Raw genomic sequence first — 19,677 nt, 5'->3', positions numbered from 1 at the left:
AAATACATTTTACCCCGAGGTAACTTTACCTTAATTTAATCTATTTAAATTGTATAATATACTTACTGTAATTAAAGTTTATTGTAGTTATTTCACAAAAGGAGTCTGTTTATCTTGACTGTTTACAATAAACATTTCAGGTGTCAATAAATGTCACTGGCCTTACGACAGTTGGCAAAAAACGTCAAAAAACGTGATTAATCCGCAATTAGTACTTTCTAGCCGTTGCCCGCTATCTTCGTCCGCGTTTATATGTTTTTACAAATCCCGTGGAAAACTGGGATAAAAACCTATGTTACTCAACGTCCTTTTAACTAAATTTTCGCCAAAAAGACTGTTGATTATTTTACTTTGTCTTCTTTGCTTTTTAAGCTCAGACGTTATTGAAAGACAAACAAACAAACACCTTTTCGCATTAAAAATATTCAATTATGATGTAAATTTTAGAGCTTCATAGCCAAAGGATGTTCATGTTATAACAACAAGTGATAAAAATTAAACGGTTGATAATTAAAGGGTCCACATCCACTGAAATATTTAACATTTTATTTTGTTTTGGGCTCTACTTAGACCAGGGCGCGTTTGACACTCTCTCAGCGTTAGTTTTAAGTTAAGGAATGTAGGTAAGCCAGCCATCACCTCACAATAATGGTGAAATAGTATAATGTATGAAAGCTTTATAAGTGTCTGTCATAGGTCTACATGAAGTAAACTTAATAAATTGAGAACAACAAAAACAAACAATTATTCTATTCTCCAGCCGCCTTGTCATTCGGATATTGTTTTTCTTAGGCAACCAATGGTTTGCAATGCAGACCACCTAGTGTACCAAAGACAAAGTAAAATAAACTTTATAGTAATAATAATAAATATACTACGACCATGCACACATCGCCATCTAGCCCCAAAGTAAGCGTAGCTTGTGATATGGGTACTAAGATGACTGATGAATATTTTTTATGAAGAATATACACAAATACATAAGTATAATATACTTTATTTTGTCAGTAAATTTTTATTTATTTAATTTATCGATTAAACATAAAACAGACAAGCAAATCTTCCCTCTGTATAATAATATTATTACGCTAAAACTTTATGTTGTTAAAAGAATTAGGCGTATTTGCCAAGTTGGAAGTCAGCAGTTACTCAATTAGTCCGCAAACACTACGCCGTCCAACCAACCAATCAATGTCTCGATTCCGCCACACTGGTAGCCTTTGCTTAGTAAGTCCACTAACCTAACCGCAAACCATTAATTAACAGTACACCAGGGTAACAAATCCTTCGATTGTTTAACTGGAGCAAATAGGTTTTACCCCCTGTTTAATTTTATCATACTATTACGTACTCCAGATTTTCTGACTCGTTAGTCTAATTATTGGTCTGCATTTAATACGGATCAGAAAGTACCGGTTCGATTCCCGGGTCGGGCCAAGAATTATTGGGTACATGGCTGAGTTTTGCTATTAGAAATACTCAAACAGCTATAAGTATATTTTTTTTATTTTCTCCTAACCAAAATAGATGCCCCTTATGTGAGTATTAGTAGAAATTATCGTAGCGGTAGTACTTCTGCTGCTGTTGAGCAGCCATCTTATTTCTGCCGCCAAGAAGCATTACTGTTACAGTGGAAGGGCGTGGTTGCCGGTGTAATTACAGGCACATGAGGCTTGGCACCTACGCTTCAGGTTGATGGACACAGGGCGGCATGTTGCAGGACGTATTCCTTTAGTTTAGACGTTGTCCTGCGAAGTGTTGCTCTGTTTATAGAACATGGTTTTCCCATCAAATGGACCATTTTTTTATTTTTTAATATTTATGTTAAGTGAAGGAAAGCTTATCTCTATAAGAGATCTCTTCCAGCTACCCCAGGATGTGAGTAAGATGATTTCATTACCATCTGCTTGGTCGGTCAATCCTTACTTTCTTTCTAATGTTGGAAAAGAGCAATCTGCTGATTTTCTTGCCGGCTCTTCTCAGTGGAATCTGCCTTACGAACCGGTGGTAGAGCCACTACAAACAGACTGACTTTACGTTTCAAAAGTGCTTATAAATTAGACCGACTAGAAATAAACGAAATTTGAATTTATTATAAATGCGTAAGTGTTTGTTTATCCTTCCTTTACGCCCTGACTCAGCAACCTGTGATGATTTTTTGGCATAGATTTAGTTAAAAGAACAGAGAGTAACATAGGGTACTTTTTACCCAAAGAAAACAAACTACGAGTCGGTACGGTCCCACGAGTATTGAAAAAACCGTAATAAATGCCGAAGAAGGCAAACAGCTGGTTACGACTATTAAAAAAAAAAGTTAGTTAATTCCTTCTTTTATATGTCAATATCACTGAAACGGCATATTTTGTTCCATTCGGCCCCGTTCTTTAAAACTTGTACTAGAAAACGGTACGATAATAATCTTACAAGCTAGACACGAACCTTTTGGATTCCAGTCAACCGTAAAAGCCAGCGAGCTATTGGAATTTTAAATTTCATTTTAATACGTTCGTAATAAGCAATTTAAATGCATTTAAAAATATTTTTTTTCTTTGCAGACCGTACCACCTTTACACGGTATACGTGAAAAGGGTTTTCGCAGTAAGAATAGCGGATCGCCGGGGTGGAAAATTAACGTGGAAAAATATACCGAAGCATAGTAAAGTACCGAGTACCATTAATTAAGACAAAAAGAATATTATAGGCTGGGAAAAAGTTTCTTAGGACGGAGAATCAAGACATTTTTTTTTTTATTTATTTACATTTAGTAACAGTATTCATTATGTGCAATGTGGTTCAGAAATTGAACGGGTGTAAAAATTTTGGGACTTGGGAAAAGCGACACGTAGTTTTGGCAGTCTCTCTTGTTGTTAACCTGACACTGACTAAAGTATTCTGCTCTTTTTGCTCGCTATAAACGCTCGCTCCAAATGTGATTTAGCTAACGATTTAAATGGTTGATTAAAATATGGTGTTTTAAATGATTTCAACCCTGCCAGCCATGCAATATCATCCCGCGTGAGTTACTCTGGCGTTCGTTTGCCTGTTCGCTATAATCCGCGTAACAAATAGGCGCTCGTTACTACAAGTAGGCATCATTTCAACATGTTTTTCAGCGTCTGCTCAACAACGTTTCCCCGTATTTAATGATGATTACGAGAATCTTTTGTGATATATAATAACATGTTACACAATTGTTCATAAGATTTTTTTCTAACAAAATCCTTATAAATGTATGTTTGTATCTTAATACTCCCAACGCTGGAACAAAGATTAATAAATAAATACACTACGACATTACACACATAGCCATCTAGCCCCAAAGTAAGAGTAATTTGTGTTGGTGGTTTGGTTGGGTTCTAATATAGCCGATGAATACTTTATGAATATAATACACGTAAATTCTTATAATATAAAGATAAACACTCAGGCACTGAAAAAACATTCATGTTCATCGCACAAACATTTTTATATTCGTGGGAAGAGAACCTACGGCCTTGGACGCAGACAGCAAGGTCGCTGCCTACTTCGCCAACCGGTTGTCTAAAATAGTGGCAAAGGCTACTTTGTATCCCGGGAAATAAAACTTTCGTTCTCCCTAACCGTTGGTTAGCCCGTTACCAACTTAGACTGCATCATCAGATGAAAACAGATGAACTTTTAGTCAAGAGCTGACTAGAAAAAATGTAGTACAGATGAGGGCGATCGATGTAAGTCGATTATAAGCTCGCCGTCCACAGTACCTACTAATTACATCAATTTGTGTACACAAAACCCAAAGTTGGAACCCAAATGGGTCCCCAAGGAATACCTCCTCCGTTTCACACAAACGGGGGGCCCCCTCTGCGGTAACGAGTAGGTAACACTGTGGTAACAAGTAACAACTTTGGCCTCAACAAAGAGACATCGATTTATGTGTCCCGCAGACAATTCATTCGCAACAAACTTTCCTGTCTTTAATTGAAACCGTCCCAACTTCGTAACAAGTCTTATTAACTTTTCGCATTAATTAATTGAATGTTGCCTAGGCCATGTGGCCTAGCTGATTATTATTATTAACTAGCTGACCCGCGCAACTTCTTCTGCACCAAATCGGTTACCTTAAAGAACCTAGAACCTTGTTGCAGCACCACGTACCGAGTCTCGTTGTTTTTCCAAACTATATTATACGCGGCCGGCCGCTGCATTTTTCTTGCTTTTAGCATTTCTATACCCGTCGTAACTTCTAAACGGTAGGTGCAATTAGAATAATTGAAAAAGAACTTTGCAGGTACACATTCAATTTTAATTATAAAACTATTTACTATGGATAAGGATTAATATCATGATAGAAATGTCACCATATTTCGATTGTACCCGAGGTTTTTTTTAACAAATTATAACAAAAAGCGGGGAGCTAACCCGCGCCCTTTGGTGGGCCGGTAATGGGTTGATATGATAAATCAGTTTACTATAGGCAACTCATATGACTTAACTTGTCTATGGTTCTTGCTACAAGCTGTGGTATGTCTTATCATATTTTTAATTTTTCGTACGGATTCAAGTTTATTAAAAAAAAAAAAAAATTTTTTTTCATCCGTCAAGTGTCAAGTGTCGAGTCCGTTTAACTTTACCATCAAGTGAATCGGTTTGGTAACGTTACACGGCGCCTAATTTCGTTAGAGTTCGTGAAACGTTATTTTCTCTAGGAATCATCTAAATCACTAGGCATCCGATTAAAGCGATTCCAAGCTTGAGTAAAAACGGGCATAAGGGAATATAAAGAAGAACGGGAAGAAACTCCACCAGCTCATCTGCACAGGATGGAGATAATGAATACCCGCTATTTAGGAGTATCACCATCCTGAATAAAAACGAAATTAAAAGATTTCACAGAGGAATGTTTATTTCTTTATAGGTATTTTTGGAAGTAAACACCTAGTTTTTAATAATAGTAACAAATGTTGTTGGATCGAAATTAGTTGGAATGGTAGAGAATGCTATTTCTCTATTTTGGTATTAGGTTTGCCTTCTTCGCCTTTTGTACATTGTATTTTTCCTTTGAGAACATTTAAAAAAAAAATTGTGAAAGTCCAAAAATATTCCACTGTGTCGGTCGAATAGCATTCGTACAAACGGCTATGACCATAACAAAACCACTGAAAACTGCTGATCAGCGGGTCATTGCCCTTTCAACAAGGTATTGAAACCACTTTCACCTCGAACAATCTCATTATTCGGTGCTGGTTATTAGCTTGCACCCACCGTGACTTTACTCGACAATGTTTCCGATAGGTTAAAACAATTAAAATGGATTTAAAAATAAACTATATTATGGTTGCAAAAATTGTACTTTACTCTAGATCAAATGGGTTCTTGGAAAGTAAAAACTAGCCAGTGGCGTGCACTTCGTACTTGCACAAAACAACTGCCTACCCTGGTAATATTTTCCTGCTTTTGGCCTAAAAACCGTGTGCAGGCAACTGTTCCTAACCAGTTCCCAGGTGGTTCGGAAAATTATAAGGTATTCAGATTAAGCGCCCTTCAGACCGGAACAGACCAATGCTGCTTGGTTGCAAAAATAGGTAGGCTTTAAGTAACCGAGCTCGTCCGAGGAAGTACTACAATGGTGGTAGTACTTCCTCGGACGAGCTCGGTCACTAAAAGCTCTACTACTTCAAACTCTGAAGACATCAACTGCAATACAATAAAATGTATGGACTTAAAAAAAAACGACTTTTAAAGTAAAATATAGTACGCTGAGAAAAGAAAAATATACATTCGGGGCGGACAAAATCGCGAGTCACCACTAGTACATATAACGAGCATTGGAATAAGTAATATAATGCGAAGAAAAACATCATCTTTGTCTAGTTTGAAATACGATCGGTCTCGTGAATACTACGCCCTCATATTAATCAAGGCTTAAGGATTCCCGTCCCACTGGCTTTTGAAGCATTCGTAACCAAGTCGTGGGTTGTTAGAAACGTTTTTTATCTGGCGCTAGGAATAGGTTTTATTAGTCTGCTAACACTGCATCAGAAGGAGCCTAACATTTTATCCCTCCTAAAACACGGCAACAGGGTATATGCGAAGTATGCCCCCGTTTGTTAATAATCCCTATCCCTATCCCTACTTATATTAAAAATGTGAATGTAAGTTTGTTTGTTACGCTTTCACGCAAAAACTAGTGAACCGATCATCATATAACTTTCGAAATATATTTTTGGAGGTAATAGAAGTAATAAAGGATACTTTTTATTCCGAAATTATGCTCAGTTCCTTTGGGAGAGGTGATGAAAAAGTTTGACGATTTTACACAAGGGCTATATAAAAAATGTTAGAAATGTTCTTCGTTAACCTTTAGCATATAAATCAACTAACAATGCGATTTCGATTCGTCCTATAACGATTACTTTTTTTTTTAAGTTATAGGAGGAGCTGAGACTGGTCGGACAGTTCTTTTCAGATTAAAAATTTCTTAAAAATTTCAGTACAACTACACCGAAATTTAATGTACATATATCTCAAAAAACAAAAACAAACGCAGACGCAGTCGCGGGCAACAGCTAGTAATAAATAAATAAATATACTACGACAATACACACATGGCCATCTAGCCCCAACGTAAGCGTAGCTTGTGTTATGCTAAATGACTGATGAATATTTTTATGAATCATCATTATCATCAACATAAACACGCAGACTCTGAAAAACATTGAGGTTTATCAAACAAACATTTCCCCGTTGTGGTAATCGTACCCACAGCCTTCGGCTCAGAAAGCAGGGTCGCTGCCCACTGCGCCAATCGATCGTCTAAATAACGCCGCCTGTAATGCATGTATATTATTTAGATAAAATTTCAACTTCGAAGAGATAAATAAATAAATAAATATGCTACGACAATACACACATCGCCTTCTAGCCCCAAAGTAAGCTTAGCTTGTGTTTTGGGGACTATACGTACCTATACGTACTATGTGTAATATTTATTCTTTTCAATCTTTCAAAGGGAAAACTCAGTGTTCTTAGTGTTCTCAAAAGCGTGTTGAGCCTACCGAACCGCACTTGGCCAGCGTGGTGGGCTACGGTCTAAACCCGTCTCATTTTGAAAATATACCCTTTGGCGTGCACTGTAGTGGGTAGGTAAAAGGGTCGATGATGATGAATCTTTGAAACTGAAGATTTGTATAACCTATTTGGAATTTGATGGCCCAATTTTTGAGGAAGGTTCTAGGCTTTTTATCACATGACACTTATATGTGAAGTAACGAGCGGCCAATGCGACCCGGTGAGTCGTAAAATGAAAGTTTGTATGGGCCAACGAAGACGCAACGAACCTCTAATAATTCAAAAAACATAATATAATGACTCATATACCTAACGATGAATCTACAATTTCCAATACAAGGATGAATGTAAAACCACAATGTGTAACCTACGCGTAGGTTTAATACGGCCAATACATAAATCATAATATACCTACCCACCTACTGAAATTCCATTCTTTTCTTAGTTATACAAATGTATTAAAAGAAACCCTTTATAATACTTTTTATTATGAAGGAGGTATGTTTTATGAAAAACTTAAAGTTAAAACAAAAGTTATGATAAGATTGTTAGCATAAAAAAGTTGGTTTCTTCGAACACGCCTACTCTAGAACTAACAGTCGTTTTTATTAAAATCACGCCGTGCCCCTAAGAAATCAAGGTACAAAAAAAAAAATTCAAAAAGAAAGCCTAGCAAAACCGAGCGGGCGATGCGACGCGATGGGTCGTACAATATCGGATGAAACTTTGTATGTGAAAATAGAAGCAACAGAAGTTGTACGCGTCGTTCAAAATCGTGAGAAACCAATATAGATATATATGGACATATAAGTTCGTATTTATCTAGATTATAAAAACATTGACCCAAAAACAGTCAATCAGGTTTCAAACTAGAATACCTATCGACGTTTTCTAGAAGCAAGTTCTTTACATATTTTTTGCATAATCATGGACGTGTTACAGTAGCGTTAACGTTATGCGGATCATTTGCATTGATTATATTGAACGCATTGTTGAAATTGCGTCACATTATCATAAAGAAGGTTAGGTAACTGGGCTAATCTTCATCACAAAAGTAGCAATATTTACTGTGTGTGTTTTTTATACGTATGCTTTATTCTTGTAGACCTTATCACAGGCACTTATGAAGCGTTCATACATTTAACATGTTAACACTAATGTTAGGTGATGGTGATAACTGCATTCGCTTAAAACTAAAGCTAGGAGGGTAATAAACGCGCCCTGGTCTCAGAAGAGCCCACAACAAACTTAGCCAGGTGTTTTTTTGTTATCACCGTCTCACAGTCGAGTTAATGTTTAGTTATGTCGTTAGAGCAATTCATACCCAAGCATTTTTATCATACATGTAATCCTTAATATTATAATAGGATTTTTCTATAAGCTTACGTTTTATTAAACTTTGAACTTATTGAGAGACATCTTAAGGATTTCATCTGGTAATTTGTTATAAAAAGATATACAATTACCCTTAAATGAAATACTAATTTTATGCAGGCTAGTAAACTGCACAACAAGATTTTTTTAACTTCTAATATTAATGTTGTTACAGTCCACTTTCTTTTTAAATTTTGTTTTTTTTTTACGTACATAAATTAAATTTTCAAATATGATTATGCCCCGTCAAAATTTTAGCTTCTTTAAATTTATCTCTTAAAGGTCAATCAATCGTGGTTACTTAATTTTTCAACGATAAGGTTTCTTGGAAGCAGGCTGCTCCGCTCTCATCTCTCACAAGAAAGAAAAATTCTAAAGCTTTTTAAACAATAAATGATTATAAAAAAAAGTAAAATAAGTCTGCTGAGTTTCTTGCCTGCTCTATTCGGTAGAATCTACCTTCCTAACCGGTGGTAGAGCCACTACAAACATGCTGACTTGAGTTTTCAAAAGTGCTTATAAACTAGGCCTACTTGAGATAAATGAATTATTAATTTTTGAATTCTGTATTTTATGCACATTTTAACTCTAGCATAGACGGCGATGTATTTCCTCAAGATATAGGCCCGTATTAGATGTGAACAGGTTTTAAAGTGTGGTCATTAGTAATCACCGATATCTGAGACCCTGGCTAAACTCAATGTCGGTCTTTTAAATTAAATGAAATAAAAAGTAGTTTATTTCAGTAAGAAACAAAATGCGATAAGTATATCGCTGAAGTCTTCTTTTAAGAGTCGTATTACTACCCCTGTGACAGAAGACTCCGCTCCATTGCAATTAAAATAAACTTAACAAGTTACAATAAACTTGAAGGTACAAACAAAACAAGATATACAATGATATACAAAAGCATAGATATGTTATACAGAAATTAGTTGTTTATAAAGTATTAGTACCTATCGGTCACACGCCATAAAACGAAAAGATCTTTAATTAATGTGTACGCAGCTAGTGTTCGTTTTTATAAACATTTAGTTTGTAAAATAATTTATTATTAATAATTACTTTATTTAAATAAAGGAATATTTATTATTTATAATTGAATGGTAACAATAGGTTTTTTTTATCATTATAACTAGGCTTTATTACATAATATGGACCTAAAATATAGAAGCAATCTTCTGCGTTTTTGTACTCAAAACTGATGCTTATATATTAATCAACTTAGATTAATATAGAAGCAACAGTTTTGAGTATTCGAACCTGTCATAAGGATAACGTAGAATTAGGAGCGTACAAAACACCTATGTCCAGCAGTGAATGCCAATGGGTTTATATAATATGGCAACATCTCATAGGTAGATAAAATATGTCATAGCTCTCGCAAAACTAAGTTTCGAAAAAGCGCCCGTGTTAAAGTAGATCTTTATGAAATAAATACCAAAGGCTAATTTCGTTATCGTTTCCGATAAATGCTACAGAGAAAAAACAACAAGATTTTTGGAGGAGTTCTTGGAATTTCATTTCATCGCAATTCGTCATCATCATCATATCAACCCATTACCAGCCCACTACATGGAACCATGTCCGATGTCCACCATGCTGACCCAGTGCAGATTGGTGGACTCCACACGATGTTTTCTTTCACCGTTGAAGCTAGTAATGTTTTAATTACTTAAAATATATTTTATAAGAAATTTAATTATTATACTTAAGAATATATTATTTTTTAATTATGTATTTATAGTAGAGTATTTGTATGTTTATATGTTTGTATATATGTATAGAATATGTTTTATATTTTTGTACATATCTTTAATATGTTATGTTTAATATGGACTATGTTTTATGTTTATTTAGTTTAAAATTCTGATATTTCACTAATGTTTGTTGTACTACCTACTAATATTAGCTAACCTACTAATAATAGCATTTTTTTTGTATGCCTTTGGTTGCCTGGAAGAGATCGCTATTTAGCGATAGGGCCGCCAAATTGTACGTTCTACCTTATTGTGCTGTTGTATTTGTATCTCTGTAAATTTTCTCTGTGGTGTACAATAAAAGTGTATTCATTCATTCATTCAAAATTGCTAAAGTTCTACAGGTCGTACAATAATTATCAAAAGTTCACTCACTGACGATTATAAAACTTAGAAGGTAATAAATTGGTATTTTCTAGTGGCCTACAAATCCTAAAATCTTAGAATTTGGCACAAGAATAATTATTTCGACGCCAAGTTTTTGGCACGAGTGAGAAATGCGAAATTTAAAATTTCCATTGTAATTACAGTTTACTAAATCTAAAAACGAAACCAACTTATTTAGAAACGTCCATACCTATTGAATCAAATTGTCCGCACGGATAACATTGTCAGTATATCCTATCTACTTAAGTCTATCCTAACCTACCCAAGGTTGGAACCTACTAAGAAAATAAATAACAAATTCATAGAAACATGCATCTTTAGTTTACTGACACAAAAGATTATTATAGGTAAATAACTGATTGTCACTCGGGTAAAAAGCGCACGGAAATACGTACTTGCAGATTTCCTATTTATTGAGCAAAATCAAAGTGTCCATACGTCGCGCTTTGGTCGGGACAGTGCCGCTTTCTGGCTGTCCCCAGCGGGAACAAAAACATCCCGCTTTCTCAGAAAGACCAGACAATTATCTAATAATAAGTTACCAAGTTCTTTTATATTATAAAATTAATCCAAATCTTTAAAAAACTTCTGAAAGATCACTTTTGTCTAAATCATCTGATGACCCGTTATAGTTCACTGCTCCATTCTTCTCTTTTTTCATTTTTTATTAATGTTTGAGTACTTATTTATTTATTTGTCTTTAGTTACAAATATTTTTTTATATTATTATGTAAATTTATTTAAGTAATGAAATATTTATTTTATATGTATAAAATATGCACCACCTAACCATTTTCTGTATTTGTGTTCTTCGCCATTGGTTGCCTGGAAGAAATCGCTATGAAGCGATAAGGCCGCCATATTTGTGTACGTTGTTTTGTTATACAATTCAATGGAGCATTTTTTTGTTTACGGAGCGAAATCTCTTCAAATCTACCCGCCTTCTTAGGGAGGAAATCGGGTTATGTGGGATTCGTACCCGCTAAAACTTGGGACACTCAGCACATATTTGGGAGGCTCTCGGATCTCCAAAGACACTCGAGTCTCCATATCGTATACTCAGATAAAATAATCTTGTTTACAGTGTTTCAGTTAAATACACGACTAGTATTTTTTTTTAATAATTCGTTGAACCTAAGCGGCGTCCCGGAATGACGAAAAAAGGAAAACGGTTACGTTAAGTAAGCGTAACATACCTTCTATGTTATTGTTTTATGACATTCAACGAATGCGTAATACGGGGAAGTGGCTACTTAAAAAGAACAGCAGGTAGGTAAAATTTGTGTTAATTCCTATTTAATATTTACCTACTGGGGTGCTATTTTCTCAAACTCTAGCTTCAATGGAAAAACAATTTTGCACATCAATCTTGACAGAATTTGGGTTCTGTAGTTTCTTAATTCTATGCAGTCGTCAGTGGCGTGCATAGAGGGTATGCACAGGGTATTCAGATGATATAAAATGAAGAAAATCGCCAGTACGAGTTATAAAAAACTTTAGGATAGGAATTTAAAGAGTTATAAAAAGCCTACCCTTAAGTATTTGCAACTCGTACTGGAGATTTTTTACATTTTATATCATCTGCATACCTACCCTATGCATACCCTCTATGCACGCCACTGGCAGTCGTAGTGTGTAAGTAGGTATCTGTTATATGAAATGAATTCCTATTATTATTAAGCTCAGCTCAAGCTCATACCTAGGGCATAACAAAACGTAAGAGTATGGTTTTTAAAACTAAACATTTTGCTGGCTCAACGCTTGCTACTGCTTAACCTATTTTGATGGGACTTTTATTCACAGGTAGAGGGCTTTGCAAGGAGAAGTACAGTTGCATATCGAACTGCTTCGTTGAGTCGTTGCTCGCGTTACTACTAATGTAGTAATTATGTTCGACTACGAACCTAACACGAAGCCTTGGTTTCTATTCTATTTTCTCTTAGCAATTCCATGAGCTGATAGCTGATAGCTGAGAACCCATAAAAAAGTTATCGGTTACGTAGTTAGGGCATCTTTGCAGGGACGTTAAATGCAATTCAAAATAGGAGAAGTATTTTTCCAGGAAAATGATAACACACAAACGCACAAACACACACACAAATTGTGTGCAACGTCCTAGTTCCGTCGTGGGAAAATGATAATAATAGGTACAAGCTGTAAGTTAAACCAAGATGGCGACAAAACATTAATTTCTTAAATTAAAAATCACAGACAAAGAAATGGCACAGGTGCTCCAAAGCACCGCGGAATCCCATCCCCCAGATATTGTTTAAAAAATAACCGGATAAACTGGTCCCTTTCAGCTACTATAGACACTCCAACTTCGAACTCGGTCATGATTTGCAGCTGACTATTCGATTAAGAAGAAGTTATCTCGGCTAAAGGGGTAAATCAATCCAAATAAATTGTTATAATTTAAGAACCTAGGTGAGTACCTATGTTCTTAATCACACACGTGTATACACACAAATCGCGATCTAAGTTGGACTGTGTAATATGCATGGCAGTATGGTTGCAGACTTTTAGTCTTTTAGTTTTGACTTCATTGATGCATGGTCCTACCTAGATATTTGCAAATAAAATTATTTGCAGCTGATTTTAATACTCATCCGGTATCAAAGGTGTCTTGTATAATACCTACTAAAAGAACGTTTCATATTATTTACGCAAATAATAAACACAATGCTAAACGAATATTGCTTATGATAGCAATGCATTAATCTTGACTTTGATGCCAGTGATAATGAGGTAAATTTTTTCAATTCTTGTATGATTACGTGTCAAATTCGACGCCACGAAAGTGTATTTCAGGATTGTTTGTCACGATTTCTTTGTAACTAGATAATATATCCGCCGTCGCATTGTTGGCATATATATCGATAGCTTTATAAGTTTATATCGGTTTTTTTTTTTGGAGGCAAAACGGACGAAAATGGCATCTCATTAATTCCCCCCGATTTATAATTTTATTCACATTTCAAAATAGAAACCTTAAGGAATCCATTTCATCCTGAGAATTCAATTTATAGAAAGACATTAAAATTAATTCTTCTGAGATTTGGCTACTAAAAAAGGCTGAACAGCCATTGACCTTTGACAATGAATTATAAAAAATTACGTTCATTATTATAAGCTGACACCTACCTATGCGGTTTCAATAGGCTGTATGGTTGGCGATCAATGCCCGTCTCTTCCAAGGGAAAACAAAAAACCACAACCTATTTTTTAAAACGGTTTAAAAACACTGTTTCTAAATAAATAACAAATAATCATTGAGTACATACCTTATTTACTTAGCGAAACGGACGTCGTGAAGTCAAAAATTCACCACAAAACACATTCCTTACAAGGTACACATAAAACTTAGCCAATACATGTATATCTATGACACAAACAGCATTTCTTGTTCACAAGATGAATCACCGAAGAATGCACTGTGATACACTTTAAAACGCACAGAAACTTACATTGCACGCACTTTAACACTTTTATCAACCAACCGTTCGATTTTCAAGTCGTTTCAACTATATTTTAATACTATTTTCGACAACACAAAAGTTTTATGTCCGCGGGAAAAACGACACTACAACCCCACTCCACATCTAGCGAACAACTGCTCGACTGCTGTCAAAAGTATAACCCTGACAAAGTAAAGAGACCCCACGCGACCGGCAATTGTTATATTACAACGCAGCACTTTTCAACTCAGCCGGGTTTTCACGGGAGGAACTATAAACAAAACTTGAGAAAACTTTTGTTTTGAATTGTTTAAACGTTCCATTTACAGTTAAAACACTTCTCTGAATATAAGAACTTGTAAATAAACGGCCGCGCGTGTTCCTCAAGCGTTGATATCAAGTTTAATCACATTTTGTTTACGGTTACAGCACGATCGCGGCATATACTGTAGTAAGAACAAAACAACATTTTGCTAAAGTAAAGTGGACCTATTGAATGCGCAACTTCGTGAGTAAAAGAGATGGCGATTATACCTGCCAGCTTTTTGTCTAAGCTACTTTTTTGTATCTACTTATAAAAAGTAACTGTATATCATTATAATAATGGTTTTTTGTACAATGGTGAATTTAAGAAGGTAGCTTACTGTTAATAGTAAATATTATAGTAAGCATAACCTGACTACATATAAAACAATATGTGAATATTAAGATAACTAAGTTGTAAGAAACCCGATTGTAATTTTAGAGAGTTTTAAGCAGGCATAGATACCTCGAACAGTGTTAGCCTAGTGGCTAGGACTGGCTTCCCTTCGGGTTAACTTTTTTGAGCTAGGTATGTGTGTTTTAAACAATTAAATATCACTTGCTCACGTGGTGACGGCAGATCAGAACACAGTTACGACCACCCCTCCTTTACCGGCGACTAATGCCCGTTGTGACTAACGACGGCCAAGGCAATGTCTAAGTAAGTAACGCCTAATCAAAGAAGATTCCCCAATCTATTTTCAGAAGAGCGGTGATAGCCCAGTGGGTAGGAGCTTGACTTCACTTTCGGGGGCCGAGTTCGAATCCCAGCATGCACCTCCAACTTTTCCAAGTTATGTGCGTTTTAAGTAATTTAAATATCACTTACTTCAACGGTGAAGGAAAGCATCGTGAGGATCTGCATGCCTGAGATATCTCAATTATGTTCTCACAGACGTGTGGAGTCCACCTATCCGAACTAGGCCAGCGTGATGCACTACGGCCTAAATCGTTCTCATTGTCGAAGGAGACTCGTGATGTTGATGATAGGTACCTACTCGTGTTAATTTATGAAGGTATTTTTATTTGATACGTACAAATGTATATAAATGGTACAAATGTATAGACAATACTTACCTAAAATTTCAAATGTACCTATAGTCTTCAAAGACTATATTTTCTTTCATAGTTCCAGCCACATTTTGTTCACATTTTGTTTCTCTTGAAAGTGTCATAATAAGTTGTTTCGCGGCAAAGGTAAACGGTGCCTTTTTTTACGTTAACTTATGTTTGATATTTTCAACTCGATATAAAGTTTCACAGAATTGAGAACATTCAGAACCCTCAATCAGCCATTATTGCATGCACTGCATTGTGTCCAAAACTGTGAAAACGCCCCGCGCGCGTCTCACTTCACACCTGCGGAATGTTGCTAGCTCACAATATTTTCCCATTTTCCTCATTTTATGGTAATCTTGTAGAACCTTAGAGGTAAAATAATTAATGTTAACTGCTTAATGCAATGAAGATACTAAACGCGTCTGTTCGAGAAACACTACTAAAGTGGAGTGGTTTTTGATGCTTAAATGATAGTCGTGTACAACTCAAGGTATAACCTGTCTGTACACGACTATCATATTAGACTGTCTGTATATTAAAAGGCAGAAAGACAGACTGACAACAAATATAACAATGACGCATCGACAGGTAAAGTCTCGTCAGCTAAATAATCTCTACAACTTTCGTTTGTTTATATTTACTCTGTGTTATTGTCCTTTTTTATGATTGCTTTGTTATTGTTTAGTCGCGAGGATTTGATTCTTCTTAGACCAGGGCGCGGTTGGAACCCTCGTAGCTTTGGTTTTAAGTTGACGAATGTAGTTATCGCCTTCAACTCACTTCTATGTCTTTTTTTGCATGTAATGTACGCAATAAAAGTGCCATCTATGTGTCTTTTTAAATAAATAAATTATTGACTTTGACTTTGGCTTTAATTCGGCGCCGACGAAGATAAGGGGGCGGGCTTAAAAACAGTGCTGCGCTTTTTAGTATGGAGCTATACTGAGCCAGCTCCTTAATCACACATTGTTATTGAAATACAAAACAAAAATACAAAAACCTGGATAGCAGTATCATTTTTGTGCCTTTTGGAGTAGAGACTTTGGGACCGTGGGGTCCGGAGGCAAGAGCCCTTTTCAAAGAATTATCGAAAAGGGTTATCGAGTCTACCGGTGATCCTAGAGCGGGCAGTTACCTTGGCCAACGAATTAGTTTGGCCATCCAAAGGGGCAATGCTGCCAGCATTTTAGGAACTGTGCCTTTTAGGAACTCCTTCAAGAGCCATTATATATTATTTTATAACTATCGAATTTGATCTTGGAGATGTCTCTCAATAAGTTTAAAGTTGGGATTAAACTTATTGAGAGACATCTCAAAGATTAAATTCAAATGTAATCTCAAAGTAAAATGTAAGGGATTACTTAAACGATAAAAAAGGGTGTGAATTGCTCTAACTTCATAGCTCAATATTAATTTACTGCGATATGGTGATAGTATTAAAAAAACACTCGGCTAAGTTTGTTGTGAGCTTCTTCTTAGACCAAGACGCGTTTAGATCCCTGGTAGGTTTAGTTTTAAGTTAACGAATATGGTTATCGCCATCATCTCACTACCGTGTAACTCTCATGTAATGTACGCATCAAAAGTGCCACCTATACCTATATCGCCTACTTGAATAAAGATATTTTTGACTTTGACTTTGAGATATGAGACACGGTCACTATAAATAAAGCACAAGTGCGGTAATTTACAATTAACTTACCGCACTTGTGCTAAATTTTAGGTTGTAACTCACTGCTAGTTATATATGTGAAGATGGGCCACTTTTAATTGAGCCGGGAACTAGAGATCCATTTTTTAACCAACAGAGGTTTTATGCGGCTAATAGGTAATAGTAGCCGTTTCCTTAAAAACAAATACTTTACCTTCTAAATTATGATAAATGAACGTTAATTTTTATCAAATTATTCACAATTCAAAACTAGTTACGTAACGTTAAACATGTGTCAAATACGAAAATGTTCCCTTTATTATATTATTAATATAGTCTGTAGGCAATTAACGATGCTGGCTTTATATCGGTTAACCTTTACTACTACCTACCGTTTTCCGTAATTAATATTTTGTTAATATTTTCGATTTTTGGTCTATTTTTAATAATTTGAATTGGAAATTGGAAAGTAGAGCAATAGTAGATTTTACGCCGCCGGGAATAATAATCGAGGCACTAATCACGAATGAATAAACACTTTATGTATAATATGTGTGTCAGGGTTTTGTTTTTTTAAAAGTCCACCCAATCTGGCCTTAAATATGGGATAAAAGATGATTTGTTAGGATACCCTAAATTCAAGAAATATCAGGCTTATTCAAAAAGTACTGTTATTTATCATTTGATGGATGATAAATAACAGGCAGGTGACGCGGTGCGGCGCGGAAGGTTGCGTAGGAATGCGGAAAAAAGTGAATCAAAAGGAATCTAGGATTTACCTTAGTATATACAAAATCCATACGCTTTCTACGCATCTAACTAATTCAGACACAGCAATAATATTGTGAGAACTCTTTTTGAGCCCAAATCATGTTTCAATCATTGTTAGAAGACTTAACGCCGTAACATCTGCTCAAATAATAGTTTCATTCCTTCTTTCAATTGTTGATACCACGTTAATAATTGAGAAAAACAACCACTAAGTATGAAAACAAGCCTGCATCGATCCCTGTAACAGATATGACCGAAAAACACATAAAACACCTGCCATTACCGCCTCCCCCCTTTACACCACCCCCCCATTGAAACGGGTTTCAAAAGGCACACAAACGGTATCCGTTTATAACGATAAATCACGTGACTCATTCATTTATCCGCAAAATGGCGGTGAGGTGCGAAAATGCGAATATTCATGCCGGGGCGCCTAAAAATCGTGTGTGCGAACGTTTAAATTGGGATTGGACACAGTTATTAGCAACATTTCGTATTACGTCATAATAGTTTATTTTATTCCTTCACTAACGGGTGTACGGGTAAACGTGAATTCCCCGAAAACCGGTGGGAGAAGCCGGTGGGGCACGGGACGTATCCCCCTTTTTTTTGAGTTGTTTAAATACCATTTAAAGTAGTACCATTTTAAGTAGTTGTACCTAGTGATTTTTAAAACCAAGCTCGACCGGGGATGTATTACCGCCATACATATTTCTGCTGCAGCATTGAGTTCCGGTCTGAAGTATAAATACAGATATATTAGGTAGATGGACACAGTGCAGCACTTTGCAGGAAGTGTTCCTTGCAAGCTCTGCGACGTGTTGCACTGTGTTTACAGCCGATGATCAGGTGGGTCATCTGCTTGGTCCACCAGGCGACTTGCGGTAGGAAGCAACTGTTACAAAATGCTTTATGGGGCATAAAGCATTCAAGTCCATGCCAGTCATTTGGTATCAAAATACCTGTTGAACGGACTTTGGGACGTAAAATTCACCCTAAGCCCTGATAGTTTAGTTAGTTATGTAAATATTGGTGACCTCTGCGGTCTGCCACACAAGGACTATAAATATTAATGTCACAAATTGTATTTGTTAAAATTGAATTAAAAATTTTAAGCAATTAAATTTTAAGATCACAAATACAATTTGCGACTTTAAAAATTTAACTGTTTTAAATTTAAATTATAAGCACAGCGCATGTTTTACGTGCAAACCATGATAATATTATTTAATTAACTTTAACTGAAATACAGTAGCATGGTAAACGTTTCAGATCTCCGAAAATTCTGATGCGGAAATAGAATTTTGGTACGTCTGTGTCCGTTTTCATGATGTTATATTTTTTTGGCCTCTGGGTTAAAAATTTTCTTAATACCAGATACAACAGCATCGATACGAACTTGGGTATAGTTAAAGAATGAGTGTGTAATTCCCTCATCAATGAAGGACGAAAAATGCAATAATGTCATAATCATTCGTATATTTCAGTGTCCGATTGCCATAAAATGAAATTAAAGCCAAAAGCGTCAACGTTCATTCCTTTGTCATCAGAAAGTGGCATTAACATTTCGTATTAAATGTAATTTTAATTCAGTATGTCGACATCAATTTGCGTAACTCTCCGTATGTGTGTGGTTAATCCCCCTGGTCCGTTTCATTCGTTACTAATTAGGGATTATGACGACTGTGTAAACTTTATAACTTTTGCTAATTAAAGCGAGCGCGCTTGATCGTTAAAAACTACATTTTGTGAATACATTGTTGAAATTAACGTTTCAATGCGAATGTTGAGTACATATTATTTTAAGAAAATTAGTGGGTAACTTATTGTAATCATACGATAATATATAGTAGAACACCTGTTCCCC

The 19,677-nt window shown here is 35.7% G+C and overlaps 1 protein-coding gene across 2 annotated transcripts in view; it reads right to left on the bottom strand.

Moving 5' to 3' along the window:
- LOC120624855 overlaps positions 1-14,154 on the bottom strand; it is a 284,008-nt gene extending 269,854 nt beyond the window's left edge. For both annotated transcript variants that reach the window (XM_039891588.1, XM_039891589.1), the window contains exon 1: positions 13,853-14,154. The gene's annotated coding sequence lies outside the window, so the exon portion shown is untranslated. The remainder of the gene's footprint in view (positions 1-13,852) is intronic.
- Between the last annotated feature and the right edge of the window lie 5,523 nt (positions 14,155-19,677).

This window comes from Pararge aegeria, chromosome 7 (genome assembly GCF_905163445.1).
Source record: "Pararge aegeria chromosome 7, ilParAegt1.1, whole genome shotgun sequence".
Taxonomy (NCBI): Eukaryota; Metazoa; Arthropoda; class Insecta; order Lepidoptera; family Nymphalidae; genus Pararge; species Pararge aegeria.
This window is presented reverse-complemented; position numbering and strand designations above follow the sequence as displayed.